General features: G+C 44.8%; 1 protein-coding gene across 1 annotated transcript in view; it reads left to right on the top strand.

The window, feature by feature from the left end:
- The window catches only part of SYNE2 (spectrin repeat containing nuclear envelope protein 2), a 1,750,628-nt gene that overhangs the window by 1,421,031 nt on the left and 305,740 nt on the right, over positions 1-23,857 (top strand). The window lies entirely within an intron of this gene.

The raw sequence follows: 23,857 nt of genomic DNA, 5'->3' as shown, positions 1-23,857 counted from the left end.
GCGCAGGAGCCTGTTGTGTGTCCACCTAATGAAAATAATGTTTCCAGTAGTCCAGGGATGGGAGCACACAGCCCTGCCCCCACTGCCATATTGGAGATGCAAAAGGAAAAGGGCATATCATGTCAAATGAGTCCCACACGGCCACTGACATTATTTCACCTAAATTATAGTAGCTGCCTGAGTCAAAGATGCATGTAAGAATCCTTTCCCGGGGGATTTGGGAATTATGTCCCTAAGAACATTGTTGAAAAATTGGAGAATATGGTACATTTTAAAGCATATGCTTCAAGTGCATTTTTAAATAAACACACATAGGTGTGTAGACAGTTCTGAAACAGAGCTCAGGAAATATTCTTATACTTTATGAGGCCGCAGTACCTCAGAGAGAAGTATTCCTCTGCAGCTGCAAAGACACTTGAGTTAAAAAAAAAGCATGTATGTCTGGTAGAAACGTGCAGCAGACAGATTTTGGCATGCCGCATTTCTGCTAATATAGATAAACATTAATCATATATTTGATCTCAAAGTGGATAGCTTCCAACTAGTTTTAATTACTGTGCCAGCAGATAAACTGTTAGCTCTTTGTCTATGGCTGTTAGTATCCCTTTAGAAAGTCTATAATAGGCAGTAATCACCAGTGATGATACAGATCTAATAATATATTGAACTGTTCTTGTTTTTTGAAGCTATAGCTTATGCAGACTGTATGTCCAGAATACTCTCAGTAGTTGTGTATTGTATCAGCACCTTTATTCCTAGATTATTGGCTGCTCTTTTTCACCCTCCCACACTTCAAGACTCTTCACTGCCTGGATCATCACTTTTTATCAGCTATAAAGCAAAGTTGGTGGAGAGGTCTGGTCAGGAGCAAATCATAACATCTCTTGTTAGAGGAAAGCACACTGAAATGTACAATGTCAGTTATATTGAGTCATTAATGGGCATTTAACTGAGCCACTGATGACAGTGACATATGAAATACTAATAATACCGTGCTGATAATAATAAGTTTTCTTGTTTTCCGTTTTTATTCATTTTTTTTATTCTTGTGGTTTTTTTTCAGTGTTTTCAAAACTTTTAAAAAACAGTGGTTTACAGTGTGTAATTTTTTTTTTGTGCCATAATAATTCATAAGGAGGGTGTGTTTCCAGTGCTGCAAAGATTTTGTTGTATCTCCCTCCTTCCCTCATTCAATCCTGTTGGCAATTCTTCCTTCCCTCTTTCCATCTCCTTACCCCTTCCTTCCCATTTACCCTTTCCTGAATTTGCTTTTTCATGTAACCTTTCATTATTTCCCTCACCTTCCTGCCGATCTTGTTTTTCAGCACTTACACGCCCCCCCCCATCCCAGGTCACGTGTATGTCTTGATATATATATATTTTTTAATGTTTTGTATAGTGTGTTTAAGGCCAAAGTGCGTCGGAGTGCTTCACATGACAGGAGCATTACCTAGAGCAAAAATTTGTAAAAAAGAAATGGACAATGCTAAAATATCAGACAAGCAATAAGTAAAGATCAACTGTACTCAGGTATCAATAAGCATGGCATGAAACTTCTTGTAACTTCCACAGGAAAATATATGGAATATGTGATGTTACAAAGCATACTAATACCACGCGTGCCATTACTACGCAAATACTTTCACAACGAACTACCATTACAACTCAAACTTTTACTATATGCGTAGTAATGGCATTGCGTTGTGATGGTACTTGCGTTGTGATGGCATGTCTTGTAATGGCATTTGTTGTAAAAGTTTCATTGTAATGGCTACTTCTCAAATAAATGTAACTGATTGCTTCCTGAAATATAGTTTCTTTGCCTAAGGATCCCTAGTGCAAAGCTGGCAGACGATAGAAGTAGCCAACATGTCTGGTGAAGAGGAGCAGTATTTTCCAGATACCAATAACCATGGCTGGAAGTCAGAATTCACAGTAGAGTCCAAGAGGTGGGAATAGAGGTTGAAAAGAGAGCTGCAGGAATTTTTTCAATACTGACAAAGAGGAAGTAGTACGTATGGCAGGAGGGAGGGAGCTCCAGCCCTCAGGGCATGCATACAGAAAAAGATTGGTTAAAGGTGTTTTGTTTTGCTGACAGCCAGTATTTCCAGTAGCATTGGTATTATTACTCTGTTGGTTAAATGAATTTTGGTGACTGTGCCACTGTGTCGAAGAATGGCTAGGTAGTAATGAAAGTTCATGACCTACTGGATACATTGGCAATTTATGAGGCCATAATGTGAATTAAGTAACTTGGTGCAACATATGAGTTCAGCTTCTACACCCGGGAAGGCCGCTAAGCAATGGCCTTGTACTTTTGTAAAACGTTTTTTTCCTTCTCCTGTTAGTTTTACTTTGTCAGGCTGGGCATACTAAAATATTGGGCCTGATTCACAAAGATTCCACCAAGACGTATTCTTGGCTTACTTTTGAATTCCAGTAGTAAACTTCAAGAATAAGTCACATTGAAATGTGTGTGAATTCCGGGAGTAAGCCATGCCTACTTCTTCAATACAGGAGCAAGTCAGGAGTACCACTCAACTAAATCACATCCACTCATAGCAAAATGAGAAGCATTGGGCTATTCAGAAGTCAGCGCAAGGCTTCTAAGCATTGCTGCCAGACCGGTGGGCTGTTGTTGATTTGAAAGCAGTATGTGGACTGCTGTGCTCCTGTCGGGGGTATGTGAGAGTTGCACGAGCTACTTAATCTTCGTGTTCTGTGCAACAGTTCTCCTGCATTAAATATTGCTATGTTGCACAGCAGCATACAAAGAAGATCAAGCTGAATCCAGGTAAGGTGTGCCAGGCACCCAAAATTGCAGGACCGGAGTGTTCAAGTAGGTCTGGGAGCCCTTGAACTTTGGGGATGATCACAAGGACATGCAGCTTAGGGAAGCACACAACAAAAAAAAGTGGTTAGAAAGAGGGCTTGCAGAGGGGCAAGATGGCCGCTGAAGCGCTGTGGGAGTAAGTCGCACTCTATCCATACCCGGCGGTACAAGCAAAGAAGCATTACAGAAGGAAGCGGGAAGAACGGGCACTATCCCGAAAACAAAAGTGCCACCTACCAGCAAAAAGACAACCCCCACAGTCTCCACCTTAACGAAAACACAACTGCGCAAATTGGAGAGAGCCGGTGAAAAGGAGAAGGCGCTCAGCCAAAACAAAGACACGCGAGGCGCCAATATTACACCAGCGGTGCGGGACGCAGCGGAAAAAAAGAGAAACGATACCGTATATCGGCAACCCTCAGTATCCGAGGTCTTCAGCGCCAAAGCTCAAGCGGAGACATCAGGAACATCAGGAACAGCAGGGGCTTCCACGGCAACCCTGCTAAACACGGCAATCATGCCGCCCGTAGGAGCTGGTCGAGGACGCAAGCGGAGGCGTTGCTAAGCAACCGGGGATCACGGAGCTCACGCTTCCAGCGGAGCTTCCAGCGGAGCGTCATGCAACGGTTCAGGCAGACGGCACTGAACAGGAACAAGAGCAGGCACAGGGGATGCAGGACGAAGATCGGGACATGGCAAAAGAGGTGAGAGAGGCTGCTGGTGGGGCTAGGGATGTCAAATACAGGGCAAATGCTAGAGGCCCTTATTGAGGTGGAGGCCGAAATACGAGAGGAGCAGGCACAAGCTAAAAATAAAGATAGCGCTGTGCTGGGGGCAGACAATGCGTGTTATAGACTACATAACAATCTGGCAGAGATGGACTGTACAGAAGGGGCTGATGGGGATAGGTTCTTTTCTGTCCCTGAAGAATCGGAATCGACACTGGCAAGCAGCGATGAAGAGAGAGACTTCTCAGACTCACCTTCTAGTTCTGAAGCTAGCGATAGCTCTAGGGGGAGAGGCACGCAAAAAAGGCGTAAAACAACATCCAGAAGGGCAGGCTCCCCCCCAAGCACACACAAGGGAACATATAAGAAGCTAGTATGGGACTATTCCGCTACCTCCAATATCTATAAAGAAGACGAGAAAGAGACACAAAATGATGGAGGGAAATTGGACTTAATGTTTGCCACACTAAAACAGATACAATTGGAGGCGAGGGCTGAAAGTCGGAGGGCCAGGCATGATACAAAAAAAATCCAAGCCTCAATCAGGAAAATAAATAAAAAGTTTGAAGAAGTGGAGGAAAGAGTCATCGGAGTTGAAGAAAGAACTGGTAGATTAGAAGACGAGGTAACTGATTGGCAATCATCTAGAGAGGAACAGACTAAGATCGTGGATGACTTACAGTGGAAGGTGGAGGACTTGGAGAATCGCCAGAGGCGTAATAATGCCAGGCTCCTTGGAATAGAGGAAGGGATCGAGGGGCAGGATCCCAGAGGCTTCGTCGTCAAGTTACTAAAGGGAGCCTTCCCAGAGGTGCCATGGAACTGGGAACAAGAAGTGCAGAGAGCCCATAGATATTCACTTTTTGTAAGGAAAACTCACAAAGAAGGCTCAGGAGCTCTACCCAGGGCTATGTTAGTATTTTTCGGCAACTTCCTGGCAAGGCAAGAACTAATGGAGAAAGCCAGGCCCGATGCCAAAAAAACGGTGGAAGGAATAACTTTCTTTGCTAGACCTGACTTCTGTCACATAACAGTGGAGAGACGCTGGAGGCTCAGACAGCTGATTAATGCATTTCAGTCCCAAGGAGCAGAGGCCTATCTAATGTTTCCAGCAAAGCTGAAGGTTATTTCAGCGGGTCGCACTAGAATGTTTTTTTCTGAGATTAAAGCGGGGGAATTTCTGACAGAGCTAAAAGAGCAAGGGGGGGCCAGAAGGAAATAGCCAGGGAAGGGAGCAGAAGAAGCTCAAAATCAAGTAGATACAAATGTTGGATAACTTACTAAGCCTGACAATCAGAAGTAGTAGTAGATAAGAGGGGAGGAGAGGGGGAGCGACTCTACAACGCTAAGCGGACACGCATAGGTCAGGGATGACCTATTTGCCTGTCACAGGGGGGGAGGGGCAGCAGTTGGGGTGGGGGGGCTTAAAGGGGGGGGAGAAGGGAGGGAAGAAGTCACTGGTGGAAGGTGGAGGTGTAAAATGATACAGATTTGTAAAGTTTGCAATGAAGCAGAAAAGAAATGCACAGAAAAAGATAAAAAAGTAGTTGAGGTGTTGGCAAAAGCAAAACTAAAATCATGGCAGTTAGGATAATGACGATTAATATCTGTGGCCTAAATAATAAGGAGAAAAGACAGAAGCTCTCTGCACTGCTGCGATTCTGGAGAATTGATATAACTTGCATACAGGAAACACACGTAGCAGCTGAAGATAAATTCTTGCTTGGTCAGATGGGCCTTGAGGTTCTTGCTAGCACAGGACAAGAGGGGAGAAACAAGGGGGTGGCATTTCTGGCTAGAAAAGGTGCTGTTAAAATTAAAAAGAAAAAAGAGGATCCTGAAGGGAGATGGGTGATGTTAGACATAGAAACAGCCGCAGGTAGATGTACATTGTCCTCACTGTATGGTCCAAATGAAGATGAACCTGAACTATTAGATTTTATTGACAGCGAGTTAGCATTGTGGCCGGAGCCTGTGATCTGCTGCGGGGATTTTAATATTAACGGATTGAATGGAGTAATAGGTGCGAGTGGAGGCGGGTATCAAGGAAGGAAAAAAAAGGTGCATAAAGCAGTACAAAATCTTGCTCGACATAATGCGCTGGTGGATATATGGCTGGAATTTAACCCTCTAGGTGTAGGCAGCACTTTCTACTCAGCACCACATCAAACAGTAGCCCGACTGGACTATTTCTTTATCTCTAGTTCATTAGTTAGCAGGGCTAAAATAGAATGTCTCCCTAGAATAATGTCAGATCATAATCCGCTGGTTTTAAGCTTAGCAGCATCACAAAAAGTAGAAAGAATAAACTCGACATGGACGTTTGAGAGAGGATTACTGAAGGAGGAGGAGTACATTATAAGGATGCAAGAATGGATAACCCAATTTTGGGATATAAATAGGTACTCAGCCTCAGCAGACATGGTGTGGGACAGTTTTAAAGCAGGAGTAAGGGGGGAGACACTAAGCTACACCCTGGTAAGAAGTAAAAAGGAAAAGGAGAAGGTGGAAGAGGAGATCAGAAATCTGATGGGTTTGGAAAAAATGCTAGTAGATGCAATAGAAAGACAAGACCCTATTGAACAGATCTTAGTGGCTATAGAGGTGCAGAAGTCAGAAACAGGGATCACTTTGGCACAGAAAACAGCAAGGAAATACCTAGCAAATAAAGAGAAATGTTACGAATGTAATGAGAGGGTGGGACATTTGCTCGCAGTTAGAACTAGGCAAGCGCTAGCAGCAGGCGAGATTAAAGAAATTAAGGACTGTAATGGGGCAATTGTCAATAAAGTGGAGGAGGTGCAGGAGGTGTTCAGAAGATTCTATGAGAGGCTATATGAGCAAGATAAAAACAATGAAGAGATAGAGGCAAAAAGCTTGGAATACTTAAGGCAAGGCCTACAGGAGGGGTTGAGTATCGAAGAAAGGGATAAACTAGACACGCAGCTAACGGTCCAGGAGATAAGAGATGCGACATTTAGCTTACCATCTGGTAAAGCAACTGGACAAGATCAGATCCCGGTAGAATTCTACAAAACTTTTTGGGATGTGCTAGCTAAAGATATCTGGATAATTTGCTGTTTGGCACAGGGGGGCAGAATAGTTCCTCAATCTCGGGCGGGCGCAGATATAATAGTGATCCTGAAAAAAGATAAACCCTCCACCGAACCAGGCTCCTATAGACCGATTACACTGCTTAATGCCGACGCAAAGATATTCTCCAAAGCACTGGCCAACAGACTGAGTAAGGTGATAGAAAGGGTGGTGTCCCCTACACAACATGGATTCATACCCGGCAAAGGAACTACTGAACACACTAGACAGCTGATCACCATTCTGGACACTGCAGTGGCCTCAGGTGATCCTGTCGCGGCTATCTTTTTGGATGCCGAGAAGGCTTTCGACAGGGTTTCTTGGGTGTACTTATGGAAGGCTATGGAGTGGGCTGGTATAGGTCGAGGATATATAACCGCAATCCAGGCACTGTGCAAACATCCTAGTGCTAGGATACGTATTAATAGATTATATTCCAATGCAGTACAGATCAGACGGGGGACCAGGCAGGGATGCCCAGCTTCACCTCTACTATTTGCGATATATCTAGATCCCTACCTGAGAAGGCTTACACAAAATAGGGGGATCACTCCAGTTATACTACACGAGAAAGAGTATAAATTATTTGCCTATGCAGATGATGTGGCTGTTATACCGCCGACACCAGAGGAGTCATTGATCGAAATAGAACAGGAGGCAAGGAAATTCGGGGAGGTGTCCGGATATTTAATAAACAGGGGGAAAACACAAGTAGTTCAGAATAGACACACTATATTTGCAGATGCAAGAGTTGTCTCAGACACAAAGTATTTGGGGGTTAGGGTGACTGCAGATTTAGAAAAATTAGTAGAGATAAATTTGGAACCATTGCTAGGTAAGGTCAAAAGTAACCTGGAGAGGGTCAACAACTTACACCTGACTCTGATGGGCAGAATTAACTTTATTAAAATGGTTACATTCCCGAAATTTTTATACTTGTTTAGGGCAATTCCACTCTTTATTGAAGGTATATGGTTTAACAAAATAGAATCAATAGTAAATAAATTAATTTGGGCACAGGGGAAGACACGTAGAGCGTATCGGTTTTTGACATTACCACGAGAGAGGGGAGGTTGGGGAGCACCTGATTTTAGATTCTACTATTGGGCAACAGCTCTACAATACTCCAAAGGATTATTAGGTGGAAGTGCTCAGCAGGAAGAGAGAAAAAGTCTGGCGAATGTATATGAAGCACTTTTAGGTAAGGCGGCAGAAAACGCCTTAGTAACAACTGTGGACTATGCATACTTTAAACATACAAGATTTAAGACTCTGAGTGCGATATATAAAGTCTGGTGAGCAATAAAGAAAAAACTGGGACTGGGAAGGTATAACAGATATCTAAGACTCTATATGAACAATGATCTTCCTATGGAAATCTTTAGGGACACAGCTATGAAAGAATGGGACGAAAAAGGGATCAAGAAACTGGGGGACTTAATGGACGCAGGAGGAGTATTCTTAACGTTCCAAAACATACAACACAGGTACAAAATAGCTGGGAATAGTTTCTTTAAATATCTACAAGTGAGGAGCTACTTCCATACAAAAGTGGGGGGAGCAGGAGGGATGACAAGCTGTAGGATAATGGATTACCTGGGAAGCAGCCTTTTATGTTCAATAAGACAGCTGTATGCAGAGCTACAGGTCTATAAAACAGATGACAGAGAGAAATATAGTAATAAATGGAGAGAACAAGTAAGAGCACGACCGGAAGACCTACAAAATTCCCTAGACTTTGGTCGAACTATTTTGTGCTCAGCTACACTTCAACCCCAACATTATAAAACAGTTTATTCATTATAGCACACACCCGCTAGAATTGCCCAATGGGGGGGCTCCACTGGAATAATCTGCCCACGGTGCAACTCAACACATGCTAATATCACACATATGTTCGCACAATGTCCGCAACTATACACCTTAAAATTGGCAATAGAGGAGTTTCTGGAAAAATCGCTGGGAATAAAAACTAAACTAACTGAGGAATTGATAATTCTGGGGGTAAGTTTAGAAGAAAATACAACTTATCCAGAATTCCTATTTATGGTTACAGCAGTATACAGGATAGTTGTTGCAAAAGCGTGGAAGGAGAAATCAGCACCGTCGTTTCAGATCTGGATAGCAAGATTATTATCTACATATAATTTAGAGAGGGCCATATATGACAGAAAAGGAAGAAAGGCAAAAGCTCTGGGGGGCAAGATATGGTTTCCCATTGATCAATGGAAAAGTAGGAAAAGCTAAAAAAATTGCTTTCTTCACTACTTCTGGTAGTAGTTGAGAAATTTGCATGGACTATAAGATTATTAGATATGATGTATGATGTACCATATTCATGTTTAGTGCGAGAATCTGCATATAATTGTTTAAAAACACAAATCTGTATTTGGTTTAAAAGACTATGTAACGTTAAAAATATATTGGTTGTAACAGAAAAAAGGGGGGGGGGGAATTTTTTGAATAAAAATATTTTAAAAAAAAAAAAAAAAAAGAAAGAGGGCTTGCATTTATAGTGTTTACAAAACAGGTTGCTATAGCAATGTTAGTGCTTCAAAATGCAGTGTTTTCTGGTTTCCACTGAAAAGCACTGGCAGAGTTATCCCAAATGGGACGATGAGCTAGCAGGTAGACCCCCGGCATCATCACAACAGGAGTTTCCTTTAAAGTCGTGCAGAGAAAAAAACAGGCTTGACTGGGAGAGACCTTTTGCGTTCTTGCTTCAGATTTTTACTTTGAAAATTCCCATGGTGCTATTCAGGGATGATTGGACAGGCCAGCCCCCAGGCTGCTCCCAAGAAGTGCCATTCAAAAGTGGAGGAGTGACTTGTCATCTTTAAATCAGGCGAGGATTCCCACCTTCCACAACTTTCCACATCCATTTTTCAAACCTTGCACAGACACGAATATTTGAGAAAGAGAGCAACTACGGAAGAGGAGAAGGACGGACAGACAGAACGGATGAACCTCTGCCTATAGTAGAGTGACACTCAGGACATGTACTTCCTGGATTTGTTGGAATTTGTCTTTAGAGCTAATGCACTATCACTGCTTCTCCCTAGGATGCCCTGGGGACTTGGGGAAGAGAGAGAGAGAGTTCTGCCTTGTGGTGTTGTTTCAAGAATATGCCAGGTGAAGAATGAGGGCTAGAACAGAAGGACAGATCCAAAGATCTTTTTAGCCACCCGCTGCTAGGAGGAAGAAGCAGCAGTGCACTGGGGCTACAAAAAGGGAGCTCCCCAGGCGCTGAATGTTTCATCCTTGCCCTGGCCTCCTGCTTCTTCTGCCTGCAGTTGGTTGCCGGTAGAAGGTGGGAGAAAGACTCCCCATTGGGCCTTGTGGACCCTGTGCCAAGAGTAGAGGAGAAGAGAGCCACTGGATCATGTGGCTCGAGGTCACTGGTCTTGCCCTTGAGATGTAGGTACTCAAAAATGGGCAGGGGCACCAGCAGGATCAGTGCTATTTGGCTTGCGGAACACTTTAGAAAAAAAGAAAAGTATGTTTACTGGCCTGCAGCTGTCACATGAAAGGTTGATTGAGCTCCGTGGCCAGAGAAGCACTACTCAAGCCCTGTGAGTGCTTTCAAAATGTGCATATTGCAGTGATGGACCTTCCAGGTAGAGCATGGGCAGTACCACACAAATTATTGTATTGAGCCCACCGTCACACCCACCAAAAAGAGCTCTACCCTGTTTTCAGATTTGGCACCAAGCTTACCAGGGCCAAGCATGCATGACTCTGGGATATGTTTTCAAGTTTCTCTAGCACTCCTGGAGTACCTTTTGGTTTATTGTTGGAGTGCATGGACGCATTGAGTGTTTGGGTTCTCTGTGCACGCTAAGCAATCTCACCTAATGGTAGAAATAAGACATTCACAGTGTTCACTGTTTTGTATTGTTCACTAGGGCATATATGACGAAGCCCACTCGGATGGCTTCTTTTTTAGTGAAAGGGAAACTATGTACCAATCTTTGTTGACATCCTTCAAAGGTTAATACTGGTGAAATGTTCATTTTCATACTGTTGGTAGCACTATGTGCTAAATCAGGTTGATCTTACTTTGTAAAATTGTATACCACATGCGTGATATAGACATATATGTGTTTACTGAGTATTAGGGGTAGGGTGTCTTGGTGTGTGCAAACCATTGGAGGTGCATCAAACCGTTGGTTCTCTAGAACACTTTTAGTGGGTTATTTGACTTTTGTATCCTTTGCTTAGCATGTGCGTCCTGTAGTTTGTGATGCCCTATAGAGTTTGTTCCTATTGGTTTTCCATCTCCCTATCTTGCTTATATTTGGAATTCTGTGGGTGGTATTTAGTTTTCATGTATTCAAGTATTTTTCCCTTTTAAAGAAAAAGCAATGACTGGACATTGATTTATTGTTATTTGTTTTATTGTATTGTAATTGAATTTACATAACACTTACTACCCCCGACGAGGAGAATAAGGGCCTAAATTAGAGTTTGCAGACAGGGTACTCCATCACAAAAGAGATGGATATCCTGTCCACTGTTTTAAAAGTGCCAAAGGATGTGTGCACTGTAATCAGGTGGGCAGGATATCCAATGTGTTTTGATGGAATAACCTGTGTACCAAACTTTAAATCTGGTATTATTAGATTTCAGTGATTTGGTTTCAGTGAAAGAGAGGTTGTGATCAAAGAGGTGATCTCTGAGCAAGTTGCAAAAAAATACAATATTAGTAAGTCAGGCAGACATGCATGTGACTTAGAGTAGGCTACACACACAGAGTAAGCCATGCAGAGGATGGAGGATAGAAAGAGAGATATTAGATATAAATGAAGGAGAGAGAAGTCGCTAGTGGAGAAGTGTGGCTCACTGGTTAGAGCAGGCAGACCCTGAAGCAGAGGTCAGACCCGGGACCAGGGTTTAATTCCCGACGCGGCAGGGTCTTGAGCTCAAATGTCCAAGGACTCAATAATTCTCGCATCGGTGCCTGACCTAATCATGGGTTCACACTCTGCAACTCTGGGCATTAAGCTTGCTTAATCTCCACAACGGCCCCCCGCGGCGGGATGCCTGGCTTTCACCTTGGGGATGCCCTGTAGGGGCTATCTCACAGGGAAAAGCCAGGACGGGTTCCCAAGGCAAGCGCGGAGATACCCCTTCGGGGGTCGATTCAGGCGCTATATAAGAAACATAATAATAATAATAGTTTGATGTTAAGGTCAGTTTTCAAACAGGGTTTCAGGAATATAATGGTCTTTTTTGCAAATCAGATGAGATAAACCTGTAGAGGAAGAAATATAATTTGCATGTACAACATTACTATCACATTTACAAAGTGCCAACCACCCCTAAAGGAGGTGTCAAAGTGCCCAACCACATTGATACTATGCTACACTGAAATATGCAAAATGATGTTGACAAGTTCATGCCCTATAATAAAAACATTAATGTAGACTTGCCCAAAACATTTACTAGACCTGTTCGAGAAAAAATGGAAACACAATATATAAATAAATAGGATTTGGGTGTCGGGTATTGTCTGCTGGATTACATTAAGAAAAGGCACACAAAGAATGTAGATGGCATGCGTTTAAACATCACCCCTTTCACGTAACAACAATCACTATCTTTAGAGAAGCATGTATCACAATCTCCACTTTCCTCACATTGTTGGAGTCGAGGCACACATTTGATTGCATGTTTTTTTAATTCATCTCAATGTTTCACCTGGGGTATTGCCTTGGGTTAGATGCATATAAGGAATTTACTCATAAACCCTGGCCGCTAATAGACAATGTACGTTGTTCTTCTGAATAAGATGAGTCTTCATAATTTACTCATTTTTGTTTCGCTATTCTCAACAGTGGCCCCTAAAGAAGGGATTAGCTTAATCCCGAAATGCATTGGGCATGGCTGTAGTTCTTGAATTTTCAAATAAGAATATTTATTTTGTGAAACATTGAAGCTTTTTGTTTTCATGCAATGTATTCACAGATTTGCACATTGATGATTTTTTGTCAAACAAAGAAAAGATGATATAAACATAATCAGTAGAAATATTAACTTTGTGACTAAGTATTTTGGATTCATGGTTGAAAACTGTGTGAACTTTCAATACATTAGCATAAGCTGTGCATCCAGTATACTGGTGGTTTCACATCAGAGAGAGATTGAACACTGATTGCAAAGCCATGCTATTTGCTGTGTATGTGAATCATTCTTAAAGCAGATTTCGGACATTTACATACATGTGCAATTGGATTGGGAGAGACATTCTGCATTCACTGTTAAACCTATCACATAGTGAGAAGAGGTGTGGTGAGGTGTCTCAAAGACAGACAGTAGGCTACCTTTGAAAAGTGGTTATTTGAACGCCCACAAAGGAGAGAGCTATGCTTTAAGAGAAGCTCCAATGTAATCGTGCATCAGGAGAGAGGCCACCGTGCTCGTCAAATACCTTGCATCTGAGCCTAGAACCCATGATTCATGATTCATGGGTTTTCAGGCATAAGAGGTACTTTTTCCTTCCTTATCAGGCTAGTTGCCTTTGGGTGACCATCTATAATTTACACAGAAGTCCTGTAAATGAACCGTAACGTTGGTTGTCCGTTATTGATATGTCAATGGACAGCATTTGCCAATAATTTTAGCCTTCCTGGCAACTAGGCTTGCGTCTACAGCAATCTTGCCCAGAGACTGTCCTGGTCCTAACCTTCTTTGATCAAGGTTCTGCTCTGCTACTTTCAGTGCGTGAAGAGTGGTGGGCTGAGCTGACCTGGACAGATTGTGAAACAGGTGCAGGGCTGTGGTTCTGGAGCCAATGAATGTGATTTTCGGCTAAGAGCGAGTGGCAGGGCAGTAAACCAAATGGTGTTAGCTTTCCTTTAGTGCTATCCACCAGATGACTAAAGAGTGTAATTGCTTTTAATAAGGTGTATGAGAAACACTGTGATATGGCATATTGCCTTCCCTATTAATCCTTTTTTAGATAATGGGGGTGATTACGATGTTGAATGGATTCACTTCTGCCCGACACCGACTCGGTCAAAGGACCGATCGACACCCGGTCGGCGGTCCCGACCACCCATTACAATGCGACCGAACACTGTTTGTTCACATGCTTATATTTTACTATGGAAGCATGCATTAAGGCTGTAAATTGGCAGTAATGCAGTCTCCCATAGTGAAATGTGAGGTGCTGTTCATCCCGGCACTTTGTGCCTGCCACATGGTGCAGGAATCAACAGGGGGGCACCTATGGTGCCCCCCTGTTGATACCAGAACTATAGAAATTCAATCAGTAGAACCATAGATATGCAATTTCAACTTTTAGGTAAGTATAGAAACTAAAGGAACAAAACACCACTTGTGGTCATCTAGATGTGCTAGACCAAAGGAAAGGCACAAGTTCAAGCCAACCGAGGTGAAGCAGAGGCCAGATAGAGGGACAAGGTTTGTTCTGCTGAAATAGTTACATTCTCAAATGTAGACACAAAGAGTCTAGCTTGCAGTGGAGGAGGCCCCGAGGAGCAGGGAGAGTGTCATAGATGGTCGTCGCTGAAGCGCGAATATCTGGATGGGCTTTGTGGACGGTAGTTGCTGGAGCTTCCTATTGGCAGTCACCGCCAGCTGTCGTTGCTGTAGCAAGAAGAGCAGATCTCGTGTTGCCAGTCCTTTCTGGCAGACACTGTAGCACAAAGAGTCAGGTTCATTAGAGTTTTGCGTTGGCAGTCGTCACAGCCAGCAGAGTCTCAGTGCGAAAGGACCCGTTTGTGGTTGCAGAGAGCTCAGGACATCAGGACTTCACACTTTTTTACAGAGTAGGAGTACACTCTGATGCTAGACAATGGTCCAGGACCTAGGGAGGCATCTCTTGGGGATCCGGGACTCACTCCAACATAGACCAGCAGGGCTCAGGCAAGTCTGGTTGCATGTCTTGTCAGCTGGGCAGATGCAGGACAGATCTATGGAGGTTTTTATGCCCCTGTCGCTCACATAGGAGGCCACCAAACTAGCCCTTGAAGCCGCTCTGGTGGTCTTGGATTCAAGGATTAGGTCCAGGCTTTCTTCCTTGGGCATCAGGGTAGTCCTTCCAGGGCAGTCCTTCTTCTGAGTTTTCTACAGGTCCAGAAATGATCTGATGAGTACCTCAGGAGGTCCAATATTTATACCTCGAGCAAGCCTTTGAAGTGGCAGGGATTCTGTATACTACCCCTCAAATCTGGTTCTGGAAAGTTCTCCCCTTCCCAGTCAAGGCTCAAAGTAGTCTGAGGTACAAAAGATTGGTGTCAGGTACCTTTGTGTGTGTGTGCTGGAGGCAACCCTATGAAATGTAAGTTAGCGAGAAGAGCGAGCCATCCCGACGGAACGACCTATCCTACCAACTAGTCCCCCTTATACTCCCTATCTGGGAAGAATACACAAAGTTAGCTACCAAACTATTCGCAGTCATGTGACACAAGCATGTTAGGGCAAGAACATGTGAAATTTCAAAAGTAGCATTTTCAGAATTTTGCCTTAAAATCTGACTTTACCATTAACCCATTCGATGCTCATGACGGAACGGTTCCGTCATGAGGCACAGTGGAGCTGTGCTGATGACGGAACCGTTCCGTCATGACCACACCCAGTATCATTATACTCTTGCACCGGAGGGGAATATGGCTAGCAGCAATGAGGTTAAAGAGGATTTAAAATTACACAATTAATTTGAGCGTAAACATAATTTGCCTATCTGCTTCAAAACATCAGTAATAAAGTAACTCAAGTCAAGTCAAGTCAAAGTCCACTTTATTCGATTAATTAAAATCATAAAAGTATTCTATAGCAAATATCATACATTCATATATCTTAAAAAACAGTTAAAACAGTATTAAACAGTAGGTGGATTTTAAAAACAAATTAAAAAGGCATTATTTACACAAAATTCATTACAGTTTGTACTCAACACTACAGTAAACATGAATTCACGTATCTGTCCTTAACTGTGATTCCAACCTTAGCCTTGATCTCTTACATCTGACAGATGCAGCCAAAAAGCTAGCAGTGCAATACATAATTACAGGAGAATGCATCATCTGTAAATATAACTGCGCAGGCTTGTACTGCGTAAAACCCAGCTCCTTCAGAATTGTTTTTAAATATCGGGTACGAGGTTCGTGATAAAAAGAACAGAAGAACAGAAAATGGGCATTATCCTGGGTGGAGAAACCATCGCATTTGCATGGGGACGACTCCTCGAGCTTACACCAGTCTTTCTCGTCCCGCAAAACCATATAAATTTGGTTAAAACGAAATTTGGACAATAACACCTATGAAAGGAATTAGTGACCACTGACAGATAAGGAGCCAACTCAAAAGATGGGGTTATCATTACATGAGCCCTCACAGAGGGTTTACATAACTCATCCGCTTCACGCTCAGCCATACGTAATATGATGAAATTGGTCTTCACCCACAACAAATCAGCTTTGCACAGGGATTCTGGACTATTAAAGATTTCAGGGCGTCCCAAAATTGCGGCCATGGATTCAATATATGATAGCCACTGAATATCCCTCCTGTGATCTAATATAAGGCAGTCTTTGATTATCCTGTGATTAAGGCTGAGGTTCGGGTTAAGCCAGAGCTTGATCCACATCAAGAGTGGGGCTAGATTAATTATATCTAAAATATAACCCAAACCCAGCTCAAGATGTAAAGAGTAAGTGGCAGTTGACTGGGGTAGTCCCAACAGAGAACGAAGAAATTTGTTTTCCTCTGTCTGAATGCTTTTAGAATTAACGTAACCCCAGACTGCAGCCCCGTATCTAGCGATCGCGGCTGTCTTGGCTTTGTAAACGGCCAGGACAGCCTCGATTGGTTTCCCCCCCAATCTCTTAGTAAACCTCAGGATTGCAGAATATGAGCTTCTCACCGCGTTCGCTTTGGATGTTAACTGCGGTGTCCATGTTCCCCTTTGGTCAAAAATCACTCCCAAGTAGGTAAAAACGTTCACACATGTAATCACCTCTCCATCGCAAAAAAAGGTTTTTTCTTTAAGTTTACCACGTCCTACTGACATAGTGTGTGATTTGTTCTTGTTAACCACCAGGTCAAGACTGGACATAAAGTTGCCGAAGGAGTCGAGTAACTTTTGCAGGGCAACTGGGGTCCTGGCTATTAGCACCGCATCATCGGCATAGAGGAGCACCGGAATTGGTGCACCCCCCATGCTCGGGATATCCTTTGAGGCAGCCGTTAGGTCGTCCTCCAGAGAGTTCACGTATAGCGTGAACAGCATTGGCGCCAGTATACATCCCTGACGGACCCCTCTAGTTGATCTAAAACTCTCGGTACACTTTCCGTCAGTGGTCATTCTGATGCGGGCCCTCAGATCTTTATGGAGCTCCGCCAGGAAGTATACCAAGGAACTATCGAGGCCCAACTTCAGGAGCATTGCCCACAGCTTAGATCTATTAACAAGATCAAAGGCTGTGGACAAGTCCATGAAGCCAAGGAATATACTTCCCCCTTTTGCTCTGGTATATTTAGAAATTATGAGGTGGAGATTGAGGCATTGATCCTCTGTACTCCTCCCTGACCTAAATCCGTATTGTGCCTCTGACAAAATGTTGTTCCCCTTGGCCCACGCGGTTATTCTCGCTAGGACAACCTTTCCTAGGATTTTTACCGAGGAGTCCAGCAACGATATTGGTCTGTAGCATTTAGGGTCTCCTCTCTGCCCTTTTTAAAATATTGGCACAATTGTAGCTAGAGACTAGGTTTGAGGGAATCCCACTGCGGCGGAGGCATTAAAAACTTTCGTTAAAATATTGGCCCAAAACAGCGGATTAGCCCTAAACATATCCGCTGGCACTCCATCGGGGCCCGGGGCCTTGCGTCCTGCTGTATCCTCTATAGCTCTAAGTACCTCAATTGTATCAAATCTCACAGGCTCCAGGGGGATCTCATTAATAGGGATTGTGAAGGGTTCCAGCTCCCTATTGCTATCATAAATTTGTTCAAAATGGCGAAGCCAGTCCTCCTCTGATATATTTAGTTCCAGCACTGAGTTTTGGTCACCTGAAAGTAAAGGGGTGTTGATAATTGACCAAAACTCAGCGCTGTTTTTTAGGGTGGCTTTATCCATTAATCCTTCCCAGGCTTTGCTCTTTAGTTCATTTTTACGCAAATTAGTGGCCGTGGTAAAATCCTTTCTTAGTCGCGCCACTAACGCTTTGTCCCTTGGGCGAGTATTGAGGGCTTTCTTAAGGCGGTTGTGAGCTTTGCTACAATTTTTATCAAACCAGCCTTTCACCGATTCATGTTTGCTCCCCTGACCTTTAGCTGTGAGGCAAATGGACACAAACCGGCAAATACCTTCAAAGGAAGATATAACCTCCTTGCTCCCGGTTGACGGGTTGGCACACACATTTAGCTCTTCAGAAACTGAGGAAGATAGGGTTAAGAAAAAATTGTCCGGTACAACCATCTCCCATTTAATTCTTCTCCCCTGATCCTTATCCTTTACAATTCAGAAAAGGGGGTGGTGATGAACAGAGTGTCTGAATTAAGCAGACCACTCTTACCCAGTCAAGAGATCAGGGCTTAATCCATCACCGTTATTTAGCTCACTGCATCACCCCAGTTCAGAAACTGGCTATATGCAAATTAGTCTGACCCCGTGCCTCATGGGAACAGGGCAGACCAAACTACCAAGCCAATTCTTCACTGGAAAGGAGACAAGCTTCCGGGGACCGGTTTCTGGCATTTCAGCCGTCGTCGGCCCGGCTTGCTTGAATCCTGGTGGTGCAGTGAGCAAGGGACTCATGTCTGAGTATACCCTGCCACACCTATAGTGGCCAAAAACGATTCAGAAAAGGGGGTGGTGATGAACAGAGTGTCTGAATTAAGCAGACCACTCTTACCCAGTCAAGAGATCAGGGCTTAATCCATCACCGTTATTTAGCTCACTGCATCACCCCAGTTCAGAACCTGGCTATATGCAAATTAGTCTGACCCCGTGCCTCATGGGAACAGGGCAGACCAAACTACCAAGCCAATTCTTCACTGGAAAGGAGACAAGCTTCCGGGGACCGGTTTCTGGCATTTCAGCCGTCGTCGGCCCGGCTTGCTTGAATCCTGGTGGTGCAGTGAGCAAGGGACTCATGTCTGAGTATACCCTGCCACACCTATAGTGGCCAAAAACGATTCAGAAAAGGGGGTGGTGATGAACAGAGTGTCTGAATTAAGCAGACCACTCTTACCCAGTCAAGAGATCAGGGCTTAATCCATCACCGTTATTTAGCTCACTGCATCACCCCAGTTCAGAACCTGGCTATATGCAAATTAGTCTGACCCCGTGCCTCATGGGAACAGGGCTGACCAAACTACCAAGCCAATTCTTCACTGGAAAGGAGACAAGCTTCCGGGGACCGGTTTCTGGCATTTCAGCCGTCGTCGGCCCGGCTTGCTTGAATCCTGGTGGTGCAGTGAGCAAGGGACTCATGTCTGAGTATACCCTGCCACACCTATAGTGGCCAAAAACGATTCAGAAAAGGGGGTGGTGATGAACAGAGTGTCTGAATTAAGCAGACCACTCTTACCCAGTCAAGAGATCAGGGCTTAATCCATCACCGTTATTTAGCTCACTGCATCACCCCAGTTCAGAACCTGGCTATATGCAAATTAGTCTGACCCCGTGCCTCATGGGAACAGGGCAGACCAAACTACCAAGCCAATTCTTCACTGGAAAGGAGACAAGCTTCCGGGGACCGGTTTCTGGCATTTCAGCCGTCGTCGGCCCGGCTTGCTTGAATCCTGGTGGTGCAGTGAGCAAGGGACTCATGTCTGAGTATACCCTGCCACACCTATAGTGGCCAAAAACGATTCAGAAAAGGGGGTGGTGATGAACAGAGTGTCTGAATTAAGCAGACCACTCTTACCCAGTCAAGAGATCAGGGCTTAATCCATCACCGTTATTTAGCTCACTGCATCACCCCAGTTCAGAACCTGGCTATATGCAAATCAGTCTGACCCCGTGCCTCATGGGAACAGGGCAGACCAAACTACCAAGCCAATTCTTCACTGGAAAGGAGACAAGCTTCCGGGGACCGGTTTCTGGCATTTCAGCCGTCGTCGGCCCGGCTTGCTTGAATCCTGGTGGTGCAGTGAGCAAGGGACTCATGTCTGAGTATACCCTGCCACACCTATAGTGGCCAAAAACGATTCAGAAAAGGGGGTGGTGATGAACAGAGTGTCTGAATTAAGCAGACCACTCTTACCCAGTCAAGAGATCAGGGCTTAATCCATCACCGTTATTTAGCTCACTGCATCACCCCAGTTCAGAACCTGGCTATATGCAAATTAGTCTGACCCCGTGCCTCATGGGAACAGGGCAGACCAAACTACCAAGCCAATTCTTCACTGGAAAGGAGACAAGCTTCCGGGGACCGGTTTCTGGCATTTCAGCCGTCGTCGGCCCGGCGTGCTTGAATCCTGGTGGTGCAGTGAGCAAGGGACTCATGTCTGAGTATACCCTGCCACACCTATAGTGGCCAAAAACGATTCAGAAAAGGGGGTGGTGATGAACAGAGTGTCTGAATTAAGCAGACCACTCTTACCCAGTCAAGAGATCAGGGCTTAATCCATCACCGTTATTTAGCTCACTGCATCACCCCAGTTCAGAACCTGGCTATATGCAAATTAGTCTGACCCCGTGCCTCATGGGAACAGGGCAGACCAAACTACCAAGCCAATTCTTCACTGGAAAAGAGACAAGCTTCCGGGGACCGGTTTCTGGCATTTCAGCCGTCGTCGGCCCGGCTTGCTTGAATCCTGGTGGTGCAGTGAGGAAGGGACTCATGTCTGAGTATACCCTGCCACACCTATAGTGGCCAAAAACGATTCAGAAAAGGGGGTGGTGATGAACAGAGTGTCTGAATTAAGCAGACCACTCTTACCCAGTCAAGAGATCAGGGCTTAATCCATCACCGTTATTTAGCTCACTGCATCACCCCAGTTCAGAACCTGGCTATATGCAAATTAGTCTGACCACATGCCTCATGGGAACAGGGCAGACCAAACTACCAAGCCAATTCTTCACTGGAAAGGAGACAAGCTTCCGGGGACCGGTTTCTGGCATTTCAGCCGTCGTCGGCCCGGCTTGCTTGAATCCTGGTGGTGCAGTGAGCAAGGGACTCATGTCTGAGTATACCCTGCCACACCTATAGTGGCCAAAAACGATTCAGAAAAGGGGGTGGTGATGAACAGAGTGTCTGAATTAAGCAGACCACTCTTACCCAGTCAAGAGATCAGGGCTTAATCCATCACCGTTATTTAGCTCACTGCATCACCCCAGTTCAGAACCTGGCTATATGCAAATTAGTCTGACCCCGTGCCTCATGGGAACAGGGCAGACCAAACTACCAAGCCAATTCTTCACTGGAAAGGAGACAAGCTTCCGGGCAATATAGACCGATGGAAGACAGCTGATTTTAACAAGAGGGAGCTATTCACTAGCTCCTACCCCACAGGATTATGGTCACTCATAGGCATAGCAGTTGCATTATATGAAATCACATAATTCAAAAAACCTCTTGAAACAAAAATAAAATCAATTATCGAGTCACTAGCCCTTCCCGTATAGGTGGCAACCTGTGTACTCTTATCGTAGAATTCTGGTTCATACAGCTCATTTTCCCGTAATACATTTTCAAGCACCAAACCCTTCTGTGTATGTTCTAGGTGAGGGGAGGGCACGCTATCAGGCCCATCTTCATCCACTAGGGCACAATGTGAGCACAAATGAACATTAAAGTCGCCCATTAAAATAAATCGACACAAAGTGGATTGTTTGTCTCTGTAGAGACTTAAAAAATCTGATAACCAGGTAAAATGCACAGTTTCTGGGTGACCGTTCGGTGCATTATAACAATTAACAAGAAGCAATTTGCAGCCATCCTCTAATATTATCTCCAATACGAGGAAATTATGAGAGGCACAGTCAATTGGGGTGATTTTGCCCTTGATGTTCACCGATACCAGCGTCAAAAGACCTCCTTTGTTCCGGCCAGCGGGGGAAGGCAGAGCAAGTACAAAATAAGAAGTAAAACCGTCCAACCAGTAATCACACTCCATATCCCAAGTCTCTTGAATGGCAATGATATCGTGGCGCTTTACGAAATTTTCCCAGTTTGGGTCTCCCTTCTTGGACCGCAAACCAGCGATGTTCCAGGATAACAGTCTGACCGTGTCCCCTTTATCATTTGTGATCTCTGGTAAACTGTTACCATCCGCAGCAGAAGAAGGTACATGAACCGTTGGTGTTGAATCCACTATGACATCGTCCACTGTACCCTCTCCAACGCTCCGTCAATCGCAAAGATCGAGACCTGAGAGGGCGTCGAATCTGTTGTGAGTTGTAATAGGGGGACCAAAGGTAAAGAGGTTATCACGTCCCTGGAACAAACTTTGAGGATCCGATCTGGGCCCCACCAGGGTAAATGGACTTAGTCTTTGTCTGGGCAGGGAGGCTAAATTGACGTGATTGTAAAAATACCCTAACGGGCGCACTTGAATTCCATTGCTGTCCTCCATCAGAGATGCTGCCCGTAGGAGGACTGTGGCCACATGTTGTGGGTATTTAAAGTTCACGACCACCACACAATCCCCTCTACCGGTTTTCCTCGAGGGACCAATCCAATTCACTCTCCTAGTCGTGATAATGTCTCCAGCAAATTTAGTGCGGAAACCACATTTAGCACTCAGCCAAGCCACCACTTTGTTTTTGAGGGAATCATGAACTTCCTCTTGTGGCTCGGAAGAGCCTGGGGTATGCACCGGAACATTGGCTAACACGACGACATAGGGGGCGCAATCCGGGGGCAAATTAATAAAATTATTGCGCCTACTTTGTATGGCATTCGTATTATGTGAGAGTCCTGATCTCTGAAGGCTCCTAGCCTGGTCTACCGCCGAGTCTACTGGTAGGGAACAGGTGGCTGGGGGGACAGTAAGGTTGTTAGCCGTGCAGTTGACCTGAGGGATCAAAGGAGATGGATTGGAGGCGTTTGTAGCATTTTTCCCTACCACCTCAGAGCTCACTGAACTAGTAGAAGGGAGTGGGGGGTTAGCCTTAGATAGATTGGCCAACTGCTGGTCCAAAAGACCTCCTAATCTTTTTATCTCCGCATTCGCGGTGTCCAATTTGGCCGCAAGGCAGTCAATGGAATCCTTAAGTTTTAGGTCAAAAGTGGCCTCTATGGTTTTGATTAGCAAACCAAACTGCTCAGGGCTCAGGGTGATGCTAGTTTCCTTTTTACTCTCTGCGTTTGTTATGGCTTTAGGGGAGATGTGACTATCAGGCAAGTGAGTATCCCCTCTTCTCCTGTGGGTGATCTTACCCCCCCTCTTACTTTGCTGCTTTCTACAGGTTCAAACAGGTCTCTCTTTTTTACTTCCTTCCGTTACTTCTACCTCTTCCTCCGAGTCAGAAGATAATTTATCAAGCATTATAGGATCAAGCGTAATAGTATCAGGGGCCTGGTGGATCGAAGCTACTACTACGCTAGCTGGGTTACATACGTTTTGTTCTCCTAACACACAATCAGTGCTATTTTCGCCCTCTGGGGGTACCTCCGGCGTAGTAGCTTTCTCTGGAGAGCGGTCATAGTCTAAAGAAGCAACTTTGCCCAAAGAAGCCCTTCTGTCATCGTTGATTTTATTCACCATTTTGACAAGGAAATTGTTCATGGAGCCTGCCCCCGTGACCACCTTGTCTTTCTTTGTGCCTGACATTATGGTAGATTAAACGGAGTTAATTTACAGCTTTGACTATGCCTAGGTTTCACCAGGAATCAAATGACCAGTATATCAAGATATAAGCCTGCAATATCCCACAGCCTTATCCGACGCTGCTCCGGATGAATAATAAAGCACAGATTGTTACTCACAGGGTCTCTGGCCCGGCCGAGCCTCCTCCTGCCTCTGACGGCCTCAGACGGCCCGCCCTCTGCCCGGGCTCCGCCCGGCGACGCCCGCGCGCGTCCCGCGACGCGGAGGAAGCGTCCTTCTCTTAAGCCGGCAATCCGGAAGTCGCCGCAAGTCTCCCTGGGAGCTGTAGTCTCCAGCCGCTGGCCGCCGGGTGTTGCAAAGCGGCGCAGCGAGACTGCAGCGTTAGGGACCCAGGAGACTCTCCAAGCCAGGTAATGTGCCTCTACTCCTCTGCGCTCCTCTGCGCGGCGGAATT

Source organism: Lissotriton vulgaris, chromosome 9 (assembly GCF_964263255.1).
Source record: "Lissotriton vulgaris chromosome 9, aLisVul1.2, whole genome shotgun sequence".
NCBI lineage: Eukaryota > Metazoa > Chordata > Amphibia > Caudata > Salamandridae > Lissotriton > Lissotriton vulgaris.
Note: the sequence above shows the minus strand (reverse complement) of the source record. Positions and strands in the feature narration are given on the sequence as shown.